General features: G+C 41.7%; 1 long non-coding RNA gene across 1 annotated transcript; it reads left to right on the top strand.

Annotated features, from left to right (window-relative positions):
- Positions 1-5,998: 5,998 nt before the first annotated feature.
- Positions 5,999-15,324, top strand: LOC117764533. Its single transcript, XR_004614408.1, has 3 exons — positions 5,999-6,262; positions 6,769-6,842; positions 15,141-15,324. It is a non-coding gene; the product is annotated as an uncharacterized LOC117764533 (long non-coding RNA).
- Positions 15,325-20,370: the final 5,046 nt, after the last annotated feature.

The raw sequence follows: 20,370 nt of genomic DNA, 5'->3' as shown, positions 1-20,370 counted from the left end.
GTGTGTGTGTGTGTGTGTGTGTGTGTGTGTGTGTGTGTGTGTGTGTGTGTGTGTGTGTCCGTTTGCAGCATCCAGCAGTCTGATATAATCCGCCAAAAATTCAATCACGTGTGGTTTCTGTTCCTCCAATTAACCATTTAATTCCTATTTCATATATTGTTATGGGTCTAATCAGCAAATCAAGCAGGACAGGAGAAGCACACTCACACACACACACACACACACTCACACACACACACACACATACACAACAAAAATGTCCGACTAAAAACATTTTTCCTGAAGGCCAATGCAGTGATACAGTTTGTTATTTGTTTATTTTTGCTTTTTTGATGTAAATATTTCATTGAACTTAGTTTATTTCATTTAAAACAATATTTTCTTTGATGCGCTTTTAACAAACTGATACGTTCTTCCTTGTTATTCTTATACACGCTCAGAAATGAAGTGTTTGACTTATATCACCGATGCATTCTTCTACTGCGGATAAATACGTGCTTACTAAGTGGTCGTTTACCGCTAAAGCCCAAGAAGGGAAGATTTTATTTGCCCAGATGTCACATTATAAAACGACCAGTTTACTGTTGTTCGACACAAATTGCTCTTTAAAAATGTCTCATTAAAAACATAGGAGAGTAATTTAATTAGAAAGCGGGTGAAAACCATTTCCTGACAGGTCCAACACATCTGGATAATGGTTTAGACAAATTGATACGCAAACACCATCATCAGATATTAACAACTAATTAACAAAAACATAAAAACAATATATGAAAATGAATCATTTATTTAACTGTCCACTCGCTGTAGTGTTTTTTTTCCCGATCGCCTTGGTTTTTGAACGCGACGGCATTTCACTGAAATATTAAAGTCACATGTGACAATTTCGATCTCTATATGTTAAATAAGATATAGTTCTAATCGTCACTATATCTTAATAATATATAGAGATCAAAATTGGTATTTCTATTATCTAAGAAAAATAGACAATATATTTTGAATTTTTACTACTTACTTAATTTATACAAATACTTATTCGATCATGTAGGTTGATCATCAGAATATAGGCAACATGTAGGTTATCACAAATACAGAGATCAAATGGATATACATCAATTTGTTTCCGTGCATTATCGATGTGTCAGCTCGACTCGTGCAGCAGCTGCACTTCACTTCAGCTCTAAACCTTGGTGCTGATTTCCTGTGGTTGTGATGAATAATACTCAATGTCTCCCAGAAATGATGGAAAGGGCAAAACAATACTTAGGAAAAACATAATATGTCTCTGCTTGCAGTGAAATACAGTTTTAATTAATGCTATATTAAATTTGTATGGGTCTATACTTGAATCACTTGACATTTGTTTTAGTAAAAGTCTTCCAGATATATTAAAATAGCAAAACCTTAAAAGAAAGCGGGAACAAATATATGCCTTGACTGTGAAACTGTGTGTGTTCTTCCTTTTTTTCCACACAGCTCCAAACTGAATATGCTCAGAAAGAGTTTGTCTCACTGGTAAGATATAAAAGGCTTTTGATACTTTATCTCCGATCTAGACAAACTTCATCTAAACACAGTGCACTTACCAGAATCAGAGGCGGCACCAATGCTTCTGGGGACATCTCACCATCTCTGTGGATACCTGAGGCCACGCGCTGCTCAGCTGATGGACAAGTCTGTAAACATGGGCTCCATTTGGGCTGAGAGGCCTCATAAGCCTCATTTGATTCCATTTTGAGCTCTGAAATATCAAAGTGTCCAGGCAGTGTTATACATCCAGGGGGGGGGGAGGCTGCACCAAGAAATATGGAGCCTACATGGCATGTGATTGATGGCTCCAGTCAGCTAAAATGAATGCTCGACTCATTGTTTTCGAGAAGTTCCTTCACAATAAAAGTCAATAAACCAACAAGAAACAAGTTTGAATTCTAACGACAACCTGCATCATACACCAATGTGCAGATAAAACTCGAATAAACAATAATAACACTGCTGTCTGACACTCATAATGTGGTCATGGACAAAAGGAAAATTCCAGTCTCCATCTGGTCACCAATTGTAATGACACGGCTGCTCATGTGGAGAGGAAGAGCCGCTTTAGGTTTAAAGTGATTAGTGACCTCAGATATGAGGCCTAATGACATTTATGTGTAACATGACTTAGATTAACATGTTTGGGTCTGCAGAGCTCAGTTGCTAAAAAAGATCACGCTGTCATGTTAATCACAACCACAGTGCCACTCTTTACCTTCTCACACTCTTGAGCGTCTCCGTCCCCGTAAACTTCAACCTGGGGCGTAGTTGCCAGCATCTATCAAACTGTCTGGCTGATCACCATTAAAAACCTCATAATTCTGTTAGTGGGAGAGTATATGTTTTAGAATGTACACACAGGAGGGGGGGGGGGGATGCGGATACGTTCCTCAAATCTCGTGTCAAGCATGTCCTCTGTAGCCCGAGGCAGCCGAGCACTCTTGAATTCACGAACCCAGCTGAGTAAATGCATTCCAGAAATGTGGGCAAGAGGAAGAACGTCTGTTCTATGATCTCGGAGCCGCTGCAGGTAAAAGTGTTTATATGCATATTGCATGAAGAGAGCATACGATGTGGAGGATTATGGGTATGTTATTTGCTTAGGAGTCACAGTCTCCAATGAGTCTGTGTTGACATGTGTGCTGTGGTTTGCTTAATTACACTAGTAAATGGGGTAGTGGTAGAGGTTGGGGGGGTGGGGGGGGGGGGGACTGAATGGTCCAACTTTCAGGATAAAATACACATTCAAGTATCTGCAACATCAAGCAAAACAAAGCATTTGTCTTTTAAAAAATAATGTGAAAACTACGGCTAAACCCTCCCTCGGCGAGAGACGTGTGATTCTATCTTTGTCTGCTTGCTGTGAAAGCAGCGGCACTTAAAAGCAGTAAAATGGCAGAAAATATCAACTTGCTGTCCATACCATGACCAGCTCCACTCTATGCTCCCTGCGGTCCTAAACCCTTGTCCTCCGAGCCTGTCCTGGGCATGACCCCGCACAGGAAATCAGTTCAGCCTGTTGGGAGTCCCAGGTCTCCCCCCGCCGCCTCCCGGCTCTGGGCACAGACAGCGTGGATAAAGGTGACCCTGCACTCTCACCACGCACCCTGCGGCCCTTGGGCTAAAGAGCTGCTTCCACCCCTCCCTCCACTACATCCTCTCTGCCTGTCAGTCTGCAGGGCGTTGTCACACCCTGTTATACACCTTACATCCTTACACACACAACTTAACGTCCCTTTAACTCAGGCTTGCCTGTGTGCACGCAGGCACAACTGTCCTTCATTAGGTAAAGTTGCAGAATATTAAAAGTTACTATGGTGATTCGGTGATTTGTTTTTATTTGGTGAATAATGTCTGGCATGCGGGTAGAGAGAGTAAACAAAGATCTGACCTTTTCCAGTGTGATCCCAAAACAGTGTGTAGATAAAGACATTATTAAGATTGACCTGCCAGATGTACACCAACATAGACAGAGTCCGCAAGAATGAACTGGTGTTCTGTACTTCACACAAGCTGCCTGTCTTTGTCTGACTATCATTGCCTGAGGTCTTTCCTCTCACGTACAGGGTAGCGATTCAACCTGAGGTTTGCATTAGAATAGGAGAAGGATGGCTAATTTAATTAGCCGCCATGAATGCACAGAGATGATCCCATATGCAGAGCCAGGGCTCCTCTCTGAGGCCTCCCTCACATCCTCCAGTTCGTGTCCAGAAGCTGCACAGCCAGCTGAGGACTTGATTGGCAGCTGCTGACCCTGGGGTCGGCCGGCTGGAGAGGTGCATTCTGGGAAGCCTAAGTCGCTCTGCTGTAGCAAAGGGGGTTGAGGTTTCGAAGGGAAGTGGGAAGTGGTGTTGCTGTCCTCCGTCTGACCTCGCGTCAGGCGTCATGGAGCACACTGAAGCCCAGTGAGTGAGAGCAGCAAGTCAGGATCCACAGCCACAACACACATGAGATGAGCTGGGTACATATCGGTCAGAAAACAAGGGACAAAGACTTACACTGGCCAACGTTAGGGGGAAAAAAGAGATGGTTAGTGGTATTGTTTTGGTTAGAACGTTACTGTGTGATTTTGTTTTTCTACACAGCTCTGCAAGATCATAAAACATTGGAAAGTCAAAGCTTTGCAATATTTTTCCCTGCAGGACAGATTGTGACATATTAAACTACTCAGTTAACCCCCCGGTGAACTTCAAACCAAAAGACCTTCATGTTCGACAATGAAGACAAACTAACAAAGACAAGCACTGCAGCTTTTGTTAATCAAAAATTGGAAATGTTCTATGCTTGATTCATCATAAAAGATTTGCTGCAGCAACACATGTTGCGTGTTGCTCTCTTGCTGTAGTTTCGGAAATTGGGAGCACTTAGTTTAAATCCAAGACAGAAGTAAAAACACCACTTGCTGACGATACACCTTTGATATGCTGTAATAAATGACTCAATTACTGGTTAATAGCCTACATTATTTACTAATTCTTTATAGATTGGATTTAAGCCTTTAATAAGAACAATGATTTGTGAGGTTTGGGAAAAATCCTCTTGAAGCGTTACCCTGTTTTCTTTTTATATTACATGAGGGAGACTCTTTCACTGGACTGTTTGACCAGTCACATTCTGGAACAGGGCAGAACGGAATGTGGACCCAAATCTAGTTTGAGATTATCAAAGTCTATAACTGGAGATTTGTAGAATTATCATTATCTCCCTATAATGATTTAATTATTTACAGGTGACTGACTAACTTCTGCAGATGGATTAAATTGAGAAACTCATTAATCCTTATTATTGACTAACATTAATAAATTGCATACTTGGGTTTTCAAGTGCAGACTTGATGGCTGGGTGAGTTCATCCTTGGTGAATTTGAAGATGTTTTCACAACAAGGCAATCCAAGAATTAATGTTAAAAATGGAAAAGTACTGATAGGGCTGTACAGTTTGGCCAAAAATTATATCAAGATAGTAATTTTCATATCAGTCGATATCACAATTTATCACGAAAAATGTCACATTATTATTTATTTTTGGTTTAAATACTGATTTCTGCTCCCGAGTGAAGGTTCTGGTTTCAAACTCTTTGTTATGGACAGACAATTTGATAGACGGCAGAACATTTGACAAATGTGAGGTGGATCAATTATGTGTCAAACCTCCTCACTGTATTTGCACAATACACAAGTAATATATTGATATATATTGAATCCTTGTTATATTGCTATTGATGAAAATTAAATGGCGATAATTATTGGTCTTATTTTATTGCCCAGCTCTGATAACTAATACGTTAATAAGCACTAGTGAAAAATGTATTACCAATTACTGAAACCACACTTTACTTTTTCATAAAGCCATGATACAAGCTGCCTTATCTTGCAAATCAAGAATACACATGCATATAAAGAAACCCCCTAACCCCTAGTCAGGTTATTGAAGTCTGCTACTCATCAGTGGTGGTGGAACTTACCAAAGCATTGAACTACAGGCAGGTTCATCACTTTTTTGGGTCCCCTGGAAACATTTCTGTATTTGCATGTGTTGTGGCTTTTTGCAGCGCATGGTCGTCAAATTGATCAAGATGTTTTGAGAATTTGCATGTGTTGTGACTTTTTGCATTCCTGTATTTGCATGTGTCATCAAATTTATGAAGTTGTTTTTTGAATTTGCACGTGTTTTTTCTATTAGCATGTTTTCTTAATTTGCAGTGCCTTGAGCTCGCTCTCTCGGCCACCGTGGAACTTGGTAGAAAAACTTAATACGAAGAAGAGTGATAATTATCTGACTCCTTTTCACTTTGCTTGGATCTTTTTTCAAAATAAATTTAATTTGGATGATATGAAAAACTAAAAAAGGCTTTATGTTAGCCTACCTGCTTGGCATAGCAACACAGTGGAAGGACCCATACAGGTGCTAGCTTAAATTCAGACATGCTATCAGTTTAATTAGAGTAATGAGAGTGCGTGTGTGTGTGCGTGTGTCCGGGTTATGAAGGCTCGGTCTGTCGTGGGGATGAATGCCTCTGCTCCGCGCTGACTGCCGCTTTAATGAAGGACAGACCGGTGCTGCCTCACTCTTTCTACCGCTGCTCCGTACGCACGATCTACACACACGCGCGCGCACACACACACCTTAGCGATCGGCCCAGGCCTCGGTACAGAGGACACACGCCAGTGCTAAAAATAAATGATCCCTAATGTGTTTTGGAGCGGACCTGTTGGGCGGCGACGCATGAGTATGACGTAGACGACAACAAAAAAAAGCAGCCATTAAAACCGATTTGTCATTTATTTAACTGTCAGCGTGTCACATTTAACTTGTATTGTTCACATTTAGGGCCACGTAAGCCCATCTAACCCCCGCTGCTCTATCTCACGGAGTTTTATTTAGGTAACCCTAGACCTCGTGCTCAAACCTAAGCTAGCTGGTTCTCATCCTCTTTAGCAGCGCCGGCTCAAATAAGCTAACATTAGATTAGAGATGGTCAATAAAGTGTATTTCCTGGAGGTGGGAGAATACGTTTCTCTGGATACAGCCTCCGTCTGCCTCGGCCTTTTTACGGCCAAGTTTGCGAAGGTACTGAATTAGCCTCTTTCTGGGTGATGTAGGTTGATTATTGAATGAGAACTAGGCTAATTTAACTAGTTAAATACTGCATGAACTCTGAGACGTTAAGGGTGAGATCTCTTGTCTCGTTGATGGTGTGTTGTTTTTGTTTTTTTCTTCTGATTTTTAAAATAGCCTTGTTGTCTTGGACTAGAGGGATTGAAGATCAGGGTCCAGATCCATTGGACAGGAGCTTTCTCACGTTTCAGGTGAGTGAATTAAAAGTGTCTATAAAACACATAGCACCTGTTTTCATCCTGATGCCAGTCATTAATATATTTATAATATTAATTTAGCCTACATTAAACTTATAATAAAAGGCTTTATAAAATATATACATTTTGAAGAAGGCCTTATTTTGAATTTTTTTTAAATACTTCTCTATCCAAATAGAGTTAACCTATACCCTCCAACCAACTTTTTTGTTATCGTCAGTAAAAATGTTAAAACCTCAAATACTACTGCTGACATTTCAAAAAAAATACTCGCTTATAGAGAGACATTCTGTTTGTAATTAATTTGTAATAGGCCACTTATTATTTGACCTACAGTGTATAAAACTCGATCCCGTTTTGCCTTTGCAGTTTGCTGAATAATAATTTAACCGGAGTTATTGATCCGTTTCTTCGTTACACAATAGCGCATATAAAGTATACCAATCGATGGATACGGGTTTTTTTCAGGATTACCATTTGGATTATCGGCCGTTTACCTGAATTTTGGCATTATAATGCACAGATTAGTTATAATTAAAGATCGTTGTTCAACAAGTTTATTTACAGATTTTTTGTGACAGCTGGAAATGACAGATTATAAATTATAGCGAGCCAACTAACGAAGGACGAACTTTAAATTTTGATCCGACTTCACGATGAGCTGTGATGTTTTACAGCAAAAAATGTAATAATTTAAAAGAGAGGAAAATAATAATTGTCTAATAATAATACGATTATTATTGGCTGGATAATTCAAGACGAAGAACGGAAAGGAAATGTGCGTCGTGAAATATAAACAAGATGACGTCAAATAAACTAACAAACAAATTAGGAACATACATCGAAACGAAACAGCGAGGGCTACAAAATTAAAAGTTTTGGTCTGTCTTCATATAAACCTTGAGACCGTTTTCAACCTGTCAACGTCGCAAAACTATAATAAAAATATTCTGTAATATTCTGCATATATCGTCACTTTTTCATTTGACTTATTTTTACCGACACAGCCTCGATAACTTATTTCAGTAAAATGGAGCTAAATTTATAAATGAACATAAGCCCTACACTCTTTATAGAACTCCACGATCTTAAAGGAAAACGTATTATTATTTTCTGCAGTCACATATGTCATGTAAAGGCCTATTGACACATCGATTATCAGTTGTCTTATTGGTAGTACGTCTGTGGATCCGTGCCAGAGAAATCACAGCCTGTCACACACACACGGGTCTGGAATCCTGCGGCCCCAGACGTGCAGGACCTGCGGCTTCATATCTCCAGCGCAGCGTGAGAAAATGTCCCCGGTGCTCGACCAGCTTTCTCTCATATTTGGAAAAGATCCTCTCGGTTGTATTCTGGATAAACAGTCCGCGGAAGAGCATAACATCGCTTTCCTCGGGGTGCCCCACAACGAGTTCAGCTGAGGGGAGAAAATGACAGTTTGAAATTATAACCAAATTAATGTGCTCATATTTCTCTCCTGCTATCTGTGGTGTTAAGAGGATTTGTTGGAACTGTGATATTTAATAGGTTTTACAAATGAGACGAGGTGTGGCCCACAAGCCCAGTAAATCTAGAATAACCCCAAAAGAAAGATAGATAGATAGATAGATAGATAGATAGATAGATAGATAGATAGATAGATAGATAGATAGATAGATAGATAGATAGATGTGTGAATGTTTTCTCGTAGAGTATTGTTAAAGAGAGAACTTTGTTTGAAACATTTAAATGTTTCCCATTCGGCCACATTTAATTGTGGCCCATGACTAAATAATAAAAAAAAATGTTTGAATTTAGAAAGGTTTCTGCAGACCAGAATAATAGAGGTCAGAAATTTAACACATAAAAACCACACAAACAGTTAAACCAAAGTGCATACAGTGTTTGTTTATGATTTATTAATTCATTTGAACAATACAGGAACTCATGAGCATTTTTTTCAAATCCATACAATTATTGAGTCTGATATTATGAAATGCCAAGATTAGCTCGTTTTCACAGCCGACATATTTGGCCTGATGCAATGCAAAATAGCTAATTTTGTAGGCCTATATAATAACTGTTTTGATAAAAAACTGTTTTGTGGCATACAACATTTATTAATGGATTAATGTATTGGTGGAAATATAGTAGTGACGGTTGTGTGAGACGATCAGTTCTTATATCTGCTGAATGCCAAACCCCCTGGTGCAGTGCAGCCCTTTGTTCCTGTCCAATCAGATACAGCTGTACAAGCCAAACTCCACAGGGATAGCTGGGGTCATCCTCCCAGCGGATGCTCAGGCCCATCCTGCTACTGGTGCCCTGAGGGCCTGGGCACAGAGCACGACCCCCCAAACAGCCACCCAGACACTGGCTATAATGCCCCCCTTCACCCAAAGTTCACTAGTGGCGGGTGGTGTTTTGTTGTTTTCATCCTCATCCTCTGCTTTGATTTTTTTTATCCGGCAGAATTTGGCTGCATACACGGTTCTGGCATGCACGTGCATGCTCGTCATAAAGGCTGTAACCGTACAACTAATGTAGCAAATATAAAAACTGCACTTTTACTTGATACCGCTTGTGCAGTCTCCAAACTGTAGAGTCAAAGACATGGAGAGTATCTGTTTCCATCAACACATGTGCTCAGCTATTATCTAAGGAAAACGCTTCACACAGCTAAAGCTGGCCCCGTTGTTTACTTATCAGAAGATCTCAGGCAAAAGATGAGGTCTGTAAGTTAAAGGAACTCTGACACATCTGAATGAGACTGTCACAACTCTGCTGGGGAAGAACAGACCAGCATAACGAATCAGGCCGAGTGGAGTTCCACCAAGAAAGGACATGTGAGAGTTTTGCCTGTTTAGAAAGAGAAAAAGCAAATGACCTTGGGGGCTGAAGTGGCTGGATTGAAAATAAACTGTTTGGAATTACTCCGCACATTGAGGAATAGAAAGCAGCTGCAAAAATCTGAACTGACTCACTTGATTTCTCTGTGATTTGGAAGAGCTTTCAGCAGGCACATCACACTAACCTCTAGGCTCAGAGCACAAAAGCACGAGTCGCTGTGTTTTCAACATGTCCCCACTTTCTTAGAAGAGATAATTGTGCTCCTGGAGTTTCAAGTTAAAGACTAAACTGTTCGCCTTGACATGAAGAGTAGCAGCCCCACAACCGACTAGAGAGCTGATGCACAAGTGAGATAATTTGAGGCACGTGACGAGTGATCAGGAAAGTTTAAGGGATTTAGGTTGAGGATAATGAAGGCTGTAGCGGGCGGGCGGGGCATGATCGCTCCAGTGAACGACACACTGGAGACGTCTGCACCAAGTTTCAGAAAATCTAATTTATGGCCACTTCGCAGCAGCTGGATTTGCACTTCCGACCAGGGGATAGCATTTCCAAACACCACGGAGAAGGCTGATGGATAAAGTTGGTTGCTCTTGCTCTCTTGACTGTCTCCGACACACTAATGTACTTTATGTTTATACAGACACACAAACATGTTCACACAGAGCAGAAGAAATGCATTTCAGACTAAAAGATCTAGCACAAAAACTAATTTTGTGCAACTTTACCTATATAAATATGAAAACTTGTATTTTGCCACTATTTTCTTTTATCGTCTTCTCGCTCTTACTTTCTGTACTCAACTCTTTGGTCAGTGGACGGTGCATGGGAGCCATTGAGAGGGAATAGCACTTGTTTTTATGTATTTATATGTCATGTCTGGGTATTTTGGAACTAAATAACCGAGAAACTCACCAAGCCAGACTGTTAAAACATCAGTCGCTAATACCACTGAGATCTACATTCTGGAGCTACTCCACCGACCGTGAATTGGAGACTGACTTTGAGGTCTATACTATGATCCAGAAAATACGTCTATTTAATGAACAATCCATCGACCTTTGTGTCTTTTCCTGTTCATTCTTCAGGGAGCTGAGCCGTGGCATCTCAGATTATAGGCATGAATACTGACTGCTCTTCTTGTTTTTGTCCACGCGAAACAAAGGTATACGTTCCTCTTACACAGACAGAATCTGTCCTGGGGCGTAAAGGAAAATCATATTTGACATCTGAAATTCAGCGGCGTATCCCAGCAAGGATTTTAAGCCCTGCCATGGAAAGTGTAGTCAGCTGCAACCACGATGTGAGCCACATTTCACTGACTTGGCTTGGAAGGGAGTATGGGGGGGGGGGGGGGGTAATCTTGCAACAACCTAGATGGAAAAAAAAGCCAAAGCTTGGCACTTACACTTGATCCTTCCCTGCCTGCTAGTGTGCACTATTATTCTCAATCGTAAGCTGCGGCACTCTCACTTTATAAACCTCTTATCCCGTGTGCCTGCGATTACAAAAACGTTTGGTAACCAGATAGCCCAGACTAAGACAAGACTGTTGACACTAACAGCCTCACTTTTCAATCGTTCTCACTTGAATCGCTGTCAACCCAAAAAGCAACAGAGTGATGGTTGTTGTTCGTCTAAATCCTCTTCAACAGATAAATCATCGATTTCATGGATGCTCGTTTCCTCAGTGGTTCTCTTTGTCAGATGATTTGCTGGTGTTGTGCTGGAAAGTAAACCAGCTACCACATATTAGTCTACGCTGATTTTAAGAGAGGCTGGGAGAGTGGAAGTGACCACTGTCCTCTTGGTTTGGAGACCTGACAGTGAACTCTGAGAGGCCAGCCACCCCCCAGACAGCTACCCCTGCGGCCCCCAGTCTCCATTATCCAGCCACAGCCTGGGGACCAATCACCCCGGCTGCCCTCTCTGTCTCTCTTTTTCCCCTTTTCTCCCTCTCTCTTTCACTATCTGTCTCCCTCACTCTTTCTCCCCCTTCCTCTTCCTCTCGTTTTCTCTCTCTCCGGGCTCTCTTTGCTCTGTGCTTTCAAGAGCTCCCTGTGTCACCAGACTGATTAAAACAAACACTGACCCTATTTTGGTATCTAATCCAATTGTGCTCTTTTTCTTCTCACCGGCCCTGGAGCACGCAGCGTATTAGGTATCCTGGGAGCCACAGGGCCCCCCCCCTGTGACTGATCTTAGATTTCAAACACTCAGGAACCTCACATATGGTGGGCAAAGAGTAAATAAAGTCTTATTAAACTCCCTTTTAGCACAGGGCGTAAACAGCATTTGGCGTACATTTGGATCGCGATCGCAATAAGATGCACGGACAAAGTGACGGGTGTGCGTGTGTGCGTCTCTGTGCACACGGCCCCTTGCATGATTGTTTGTCAGTTGTAGTTTAAGCGTATAGAGGGATGGGAGTGCAGGTTTGAGAGAGCTAGCCCTGCTGGTGAGGGTGCGGAGTGGGGGGTTATTGAGAGAAGACTGCTGTTTATTGTTTTATTAACAGGGGCATGTTGGCCTCATCAGGTCAGGGCTTTACCTCTGACCCCGAGGAAAGAGACGAGAGAGCAGCAGCCTTTGTGTATCAAACAGCAACTGTGCTCATTGAAGTCTGTGCGTGGACGAATGTTTTGACAAAGTGTTGCTATTCGTTTTCATTCTAGTTCTGCTTCCACCAAAGTTTCCCCCCGCTTTGTCTTGTGCTGTTTTATTGGTGAGACAGAATATATTTCCTGTTTATTTAATTGATGTGATGCCATCTTTGGTTAAAGCCAGTAGCCAGTGTTTGTTTTGTCTGGCCCGCTAACTTCAGTGCTGGAATACCACTTGTAGCTGTTGATGATATCAGATGTTTGTAAGTACAGTGCTGCAGTCTGCTCGCTGTGTAATTACACTCAGAGTTTCTCTTTCCTATCAGCCCGAGTAATTTAAGATTAACAGTGAACTTGCCAGGAAGATGACACATGTACCGTGTCATCTATAGATAGACATGCTGGTGTGTGTAGATGTTGAATTGTTTTGGACGGTTGGATCTGCAACATGCAGCTTGTGTTTCTGAACTGTGAGCGAACGACGTCTGAGCGACGGACTTTAAAGCTTCGAGCCTGCTCGTCATCCTCACTGTGTCACACACTGAAGCACAGTGAAATTTATGATACCATCTAGTGGTGATCAATGGATATATCAACAAGAATGTTAATGTCCTGCATTTTGAATCCATTGTTTTTTGCACATGAACAGTGAATACAAATGTTTGCCATTTGTTTATGGTGAAGGCCCAAATTATCATATATGAAGAGTGAAAATCAAGTTTAGCATATTGCGTCGGAAAAATTAAGGTTCAGGTTCACGGTCAAGTTCAGGTATTTAGTTTTGAGCATTTTATTATTGGTGGAATGTAGCCAAGTACATTTCTAGTAATAAGTAATGAGTTTCTATTCCACTACATTGGTTTAACAGCTTTAGTCAGTCATTACTTTAGCCTACAGATTTATGTTGATTTATAAAATGTGATGCTTTCTTACAGCTTAAACTACCCATTAGTATGTACAAGATTTGAGCAGCTACATCTGAAGAATTCTAATTAATTGCATAATAATTCTGTGATTATAACACTATGACACTTTTAGGGGTGTTTTCTTTTGCATTATAAGTACTTTTGATCATTTAAATAAAACTTGCCAATACATTTAGTTAAATTACATTTTCAATATATAACTAACATTCCCTGTGCGACACTGCTCGATTGTTCTATATATTACAGTATTGCTACTTTTCTTAAGTAAAGGGTCTTAACACTTACTCCAGCACTGTGTGTCCCTTCTGTATCCTGTAAATATGCAGAACAAGGTCCTGTATGTGATAAATACTTTGAACCTGAATATACCTATGGATACTGTACTTACTGGTGTATAAAGATCATGCAGCTTCTCAAAGTTCTTTTTAAAGTTGGCACATATATCTTGGGCTGGGAGTGTAACAACTTGCAGCCAGACAAACGACCTGTCAGAGAGGCACCTTCAATATATGGAAACCAGCTTTGATTACAGCCAGAGACTCCTTTTGTGGGTCTTGTGAATTATGGCCAATTACATTTGCCCTCTTATAATAATCATTCGTTTTCCCGACTGTCACGAGGAAAACCTTGGAGTTGCTATTATACCTACAACTTCAGTAGGCGACTACAGGTTGAAATATATGGCGATAAGCATTCCCACTAATGGCCATGGAGCTCAGAGCAAAGGCGGTTTTTATAGAGCCCAGAACTGTACATCAAACCGCGAGACTAGCCAGGTTTTATGACCAGGTCATTTCAACCCTTACTCTGTTGTTTATGGTTTTAATGGTGGGCTGTTGCCAGTTTTCATGGCTGCTGTGGCGGATTTTAACTCAGGCAACATGCTGCTGACCCCAAAGTTGAGCATCTTTACAGCAAGAATGACACTCTTTCTTTATCACATGAGCCGTCCTGTCAGAGCAGCGGCTTGTGAAAAGCATGCTAAAACATTGGGGATCAGGTCTTGTCTCTGCTTTTAGCCTGCTGGGGGGCTTTGCTATTGCTTCACATAAAAACACAGCACAATCCAAAAGAGACATCAGGCTCTGGTCGGCCTGTTCCCAGATCGATAATGAAACGGAGTGTGAAGAAAACAAGAAGTTAAATTAAGTAGAGACAGGAGGGGAGGGCGAGGAGAGAATGAGACAGCGAGCAGTGATAATCAATGGCGGCCACAGTGCGATGGCGGGGATGAGGTCGTTTGTCTCCAGGAGAGAGCGGCGGAGAGCAGAGGAGGTGTACAGACAGAGCTGTCTGCTGATGGAGCTGGCAGCTGGCCAGGCTCCGTATGAGGGCGTCTGAACAACCGCAGAATTTATCACTGTGACTCCTGGCCTTGTTACTGATGAAGACATGAATCTGAACACAGAGGCTGGAGAGCAGGGCAGGTATATCAGGCTGGAAATCACTCACCAGGCTAATTTAAAAAGCCATGTTCCTTAAGTCTCACCGTACTCCATGTACACTTCATCTATTTGTTATGTATACAGTCATATATGCTCATATGGTCACTATCACCCTGCTATTAGATTCATAATGGCACAACCAGCTGTATTCTAGTGTTTGGGGAGAAAACATCACTGGGTTGTCTTAAGATATCAAGTTTTTCTAATAACAATACCTCCTTACCTCACTTGTAACACAGAGACACAAGGATGTTGGACTCATTCTTAAAAAAAATTGCTTTTTGCTGGGGGGGTCCTTATATAAACATGGGCCTGATTATAGATTCTCAACTCACAACAGACTCTGATACATACCATCTTTGTTATAACGATTTATAAAAGTTTTTTTTCCCTTTATCCTTAATAGCTTTGCAGACTTGACACAAGCGACATCTTATTCCTCTTTGTTCCTCTATGTGTCTCCGTGTTTTGCTGATGGTTCCTAAAGCCACTCCCTGCTGCAGCCCAGATGGTAGCGAAGCTCTCCCTCCCCAGCAGAGGTCTCAGCGGTCTGCCTCGACAGCCGGAGAGGAGACCGAGGGAGGAGGGAGGAGGGAGGATCGCCATGCTAATTCTTCTGAGACATGACACTGATTGTGCAAACCTGTGCAAAGCAGCTAATGAATATTTGTCACTAACTGAACAACAGAACAAATACCTGCAAATAAAACATCTCAAAATGAACACATTTTTATGATATAGCATCAACGTGGGCAGGTTTCCTCTCACCACTTCTCCATCTTAATTTCATACAGAAGAAATAAATGTCCTGAAATGATCTTCATATATTTGTTGTTCTTTAAATTCACATTATATGGTGATGCCACGATTCTAACCAGCAGAGGGTGCAATAATATCACAAGCGACCCTCCACACAGTACTTTCTCTTCAGTACATAAAAGATGCACAGATTGGAATAATAATTATATCAATCAAATTGTATTTGCATAGCCCATGTTCACAAATCACAACTTGTCTCATGGGGCTTCACAAGGGGCCACATCCTCTGCATACTGCATACGGTCAGTGATCATGTTATTTGCATTGAACCAGGTGATTAATGGACTAATGGAGATCACACTGTTGACCAAAGCAAAAACAACATACAAGTGGGGCAAGATTTTTCAAATTTAAAACCAAAAGACTGCAAAGTACTACTTTTTTTTTAAATGATTGATATAAAAAATGAAATATCTCAGTTTGTGCATAATTTGCCTGCCTGTCTTCTCCTTTTTGCAGGAAGGTGGGGGTGTCGTACGCAGTGGAACATGAGTCACCCTGTGGACTGTTTGCGAGCAGTGGCCTTTTAAAGTGCATGGGGCCATTAGGTGTTCATCCATGAATAAATAAGTCTCACTGCCTTGGTTTCCTCTTGGCATCAGAGCTCTGAAATAATGTTATCCAAGGCTGGATACCTAATATAGATATGGCATGTTGTGTTAGTTATGTTTAGATAAATATACAGTGTCGGGTCAACAGGGGGGGGGTCGTGATTATGTAAATTTGGCAAACAGGAAGTGAAGTGGAAGTGCTCCAGGTGTAGCATGGATTTTAGAGAAATGCGACAAAGAGAGACCTCGTTACATCCTCTGCTCTTCATTGCACTACAGCATCTGAAGTGGTCGAGGCTGGTTATTAGGGAGTTTAGTTAATAGAGATGTACAAAGTACCACCAACCATACACAAACACATGTACAACTTACAACACAATACACCATTTGACAAGAATGCAACCGACAGCATCACAACAGCCTGGTAAGCAAATATTTTGCTCACATGTCGTTACATAAAAGACGGTGCATGCTCTGCTTCTTTAAGCACTGTAGTGGCCTCTGGCACCGGGCGCTGTGGATTACTCATTGTGAGGTGGGAGAGAGGTGTCGCTCTCACTTGGACTTTTCACAGGCCATTGACTGGGTCTGTGGGGTTTTGGTATCATGTCAGTGTGTTTAGATGTGGTTCTCTGCCTACAGTGATACATGTCACTGCACTGCTGAGGTAGTAGAGGTACAATAATTATCCATATTTCATAATAAAGTAAAACATAACTAGAATAGCATTCAGTAGATTGCAGTCCCCTTATGAAACCATATTTAAATTCACTAGATCTGAATTTTTCTCTGAAAAATCGGTGAAATGTTGAAATCTCACAATATTAAAGAAATTGAAGGGGGGGAAATATCCTGGATCAGCTCCCTGATCCAGATTAACATCAAAGTTTAATGGATTTCTCCTCGACACATAGGCTACTGCATCCTTCCACTAAGTGTCTGGGTAATCTGCCCAGTAGTTTTTACGTAATCCCAAACCAACAATCAAAGGGTTGAAAACACAACCTCCCTGGTGGAGTTAAATATAAACGGTGTGAGTTAACATCTACTTTTCAAATTTTTTTTTTTTACAGGATTTTAAAAAGATCATACGTAATAACTTTACTGTTCCTATCGCAGCAAAATGTCTCATGCCTATTTATACTTACAAGGCCTGGTTCATTTTCATTATTCATGATATGGTTGAATGCTCATTGATCTATGAACTAGAGTAGAGTCATGGCTGTTTGCTTATTTCTTTTACTGTACAGCCTCGGACCAGCGTGGTGCTGAGCAGCCATCTGCTGTACTGGAGGAGCCGTGTTCACACAATACCCCCAAAACCTAAATAGATGACTTTAACCCTCTCTCAGCTTTTAATTAATGCTGTGACCTTTACATCTTGTTGCGTTGCTCTGTCAATTACCTGAACCAGCTGGTGGGAACGCTCTAAACTAAGAAATCAGGAAATGCGACATTTGTTTAATTTCACAATCCGTCGATTTCGCTGCAAGCAAATTAACATTCAGAATCGTTTCTGCTGCCTTTAGCAAAGCAATCGCCCAACGAGGCAGTTACACTATAGTACTGATTGCTTCAAGGGCACTGCACAATCGTTGCATCACATGTTCTACAGAGAATAGAAGGGACAGTGACGTGATCATCCTGCTGACATGATGGGACGTGTGATCTATTTCCAGCAGCTCCCCTCGCTCTCCTCACACACCCACACACACATGCTGCATGCATCCACAGGGCACAGGGCTTTCATGGAGGAGTTGGGCATTACTTGGTTTGTGATGCAGTGAACAGACCATCAATCGTCACTCGACCAATATGAATCTTTGCATCTCAACACATCCAGTTTTTTCAACGGATTGACAGGATATTAAAAGAGGTCGTGATCATCAGGGGGTTGAAGTGATAAATGACAGATTTCAGATTAAGAGATGTTTGAATGGTGAAATGCCTGGTGAGTTATGTCTAAAGTCAGGATTTTATAGTTATATCTAAGTTCATTTTTCTTCTCTAAATAACAGGCAAACTGTTGTAAATCCACTCTCTCTCTTTTTATCAAACACCTTTTTCGTCTATTCCTCGGAGAGAGCCAGACTTCTTTGTAGTCATCCAGCAGAATCACAGCCAAAATATTCGATGAGCCAAACCTGAGTGGTGTCTTGTTTCAACCGCGCATCATCATACATCATCGGCTTACATTAAAGTTTATTACACGGCCTCAAGACCATATCTCGGTTATCGATTTTGGCGCTGCACATTCATCACGGGTGTCAATACTCGTGCTTGTCCTCTTGCGGTCGTGACATTTGAGCATGTTTCTTTATCTAGGGAGGACGTGTGAAGCCTTACCAGAGAGCTAATGAGCCTCTTGTCACTGAACAGCAGGGATGGGCGATTAAAAAGAAACAAGGCAGGGGAGGAATATCAAATGAGTTGTCTCTCCTGGAGCAGCAGACACCAGATGAATTAATACAGGGTTTTTTCAGTTTTGGGAATAAATGTGAATGTCTACCTTTTCAGTGCTGTTACATCAGCAGCAGTATTTCTGTAAAGAGGACAGACAGAGGTTTAGGTCAGTGTGTTTACAGCATAGGTACAGTTCCAACGCTTTCTCCTAATTCATGGACGGAGAAGCAGCAGGTTTAGGAGACTGGCTGAGGCGTCCCTCTCTCCTCATTTGTCCATCTCTTTCCAAAGGTTGTACTTTCACTCCCAGAGGGGAGTAGGCAAGGTGTCAGAACATTGACGGAGTTGGGAATGCACCATTAATTGCGGGCAAAAGGGGGGAGCAGAGAGAGGAAGTTGAATCGTTGGTGCGGACGAGGCTCAGCTGCACAGCAACACCCCCCGAGACACGGATCAGATTTTGCCCGCCGGTGTTCGTCAGCATGTTTAATTTGCGACCTTGGCAACCTGCTTCTCCTGAGATTTGAGGTAACGGCTGCTGCTCCGCCAATGATGAATGGGAGTTCTCACAATATTATCAAAGGTATAAACATCACCACCATTCATAAGGAAAACCTAGCATCTCATTGAGCAGTGAGGTGGGGAAACATGTTATCTCTCATCTGTTGCCAGAATTCCCACTTAAAGAGTAAAATCAATATTTGATAGTGTACCTTTGGATCATATCATTGCATATGACTGCAATCAGTCTGTGGAGGCAGTCTGACCTCTCTCTATTCACTGGGTCTTTAGTTGTCCAACTCCACAGAACTAAGCCCTTATAGAGGACCTTAAAAAGCTCAGTAAATCACAGCCCAGTCTAACGGCTCATTACCCCTCCATTCGGAGCGCTAATATATAATCTAATGTAAACTACATGTGAAATATTAAGGCTGCATTTAAGGGCCTTAATGCAGTTTCTGCCTCAACAGCCCTCTGTGCTGTGGGAGACAGATAACAATAAAAGCACCCAGCTCAAGGTCAAGACTCTTAAGGTCAGAGCTGCAATGATGGAGAGCTGAGTGACATTTCTTCCTCGTTGCACCATTTATCAAATATGAAACCTGATTTTTTTTTTTTTCTCCCAACCAACCTTACCTGCCTCAGTGATGCTCTGTAACTCTGAGACTTACGACCGGTGAAGGTTTAAGATGAATAATCCTGCAGCAGAGCCCTGACTGTGACAGGAGACATGACACATTGTGTCTCCTTTTGCATAATTTAAAGATGTGATACACTGGGTGATTACAAGTCAAGTCAGACATCAGCGGCAATGAACCACAGGAAGGAAAACCTGGCATTGTGATAAGTTGTGTTTTGTAAGGTGGAGGGATGTTGTAGACTACTATACTTCAGGGGCTCATTCACAGCTGTACTGCAGAGCACCAGTGGGTGCTGGAGAGGAGGAAAACCAAAAAAGAAAGAAAAATGCTCACAGGGTGAGTAGCCATCATATGATCTACGGTTGCCATGGCAACTGATCCCAGCAGTCAGCCCTTGGAAAGTGAGTCACATGAGTGAATTGGAGGAGACAGGAAGCATACTGTGCATAGATGTTGTACTACTACTGTGCATGTGAGAGAAAGGAGGGAGGTGTGTTTTCGGGGGTGTCTTGTGATAGGAGCACCTGGGGTTAGCACGTGCAGCTTTGTTCATTTTTTACAAACCTTACTTATCATAGCAAGGGACAAGATTTACAGATAGAACAGGAGCAGTTTGAAAGTGATCCCTGAACACCTTTACTGTGAAAATCTGACAGCCCTGACACTTTGGTCGACTAGTCGATGCAGCGATATCCAAGATGTTTATCAGTGGAACAGCAAACTGTCACAGCAGATATCAGACACACTGGTAGCACATTCCACCTCTAATCCCTCAAACAATATCCCTGTCCCTTTTTGACTC

The sequence above is a fragment of the Hippoglossus hippoglossus genome, chromosome 7 (genome assembly GCF_009819705.1).
Source record: "Hippoglossus hippoglossus isolate fHipHip1 chromosome 7, fHipHip1.pri, whole genome shotgun sequence".
Taxonomy (NCBI): Eukaryota; Metazoa; Chordata; class Actinopteri; order Pleuronectiformes; family Pleuronectidae; genus Hippoglossus; species Hippoglossus hippoglossus.
This window is presented reverse-complemented; position numbering and strand designations above follow the sequence as displayed.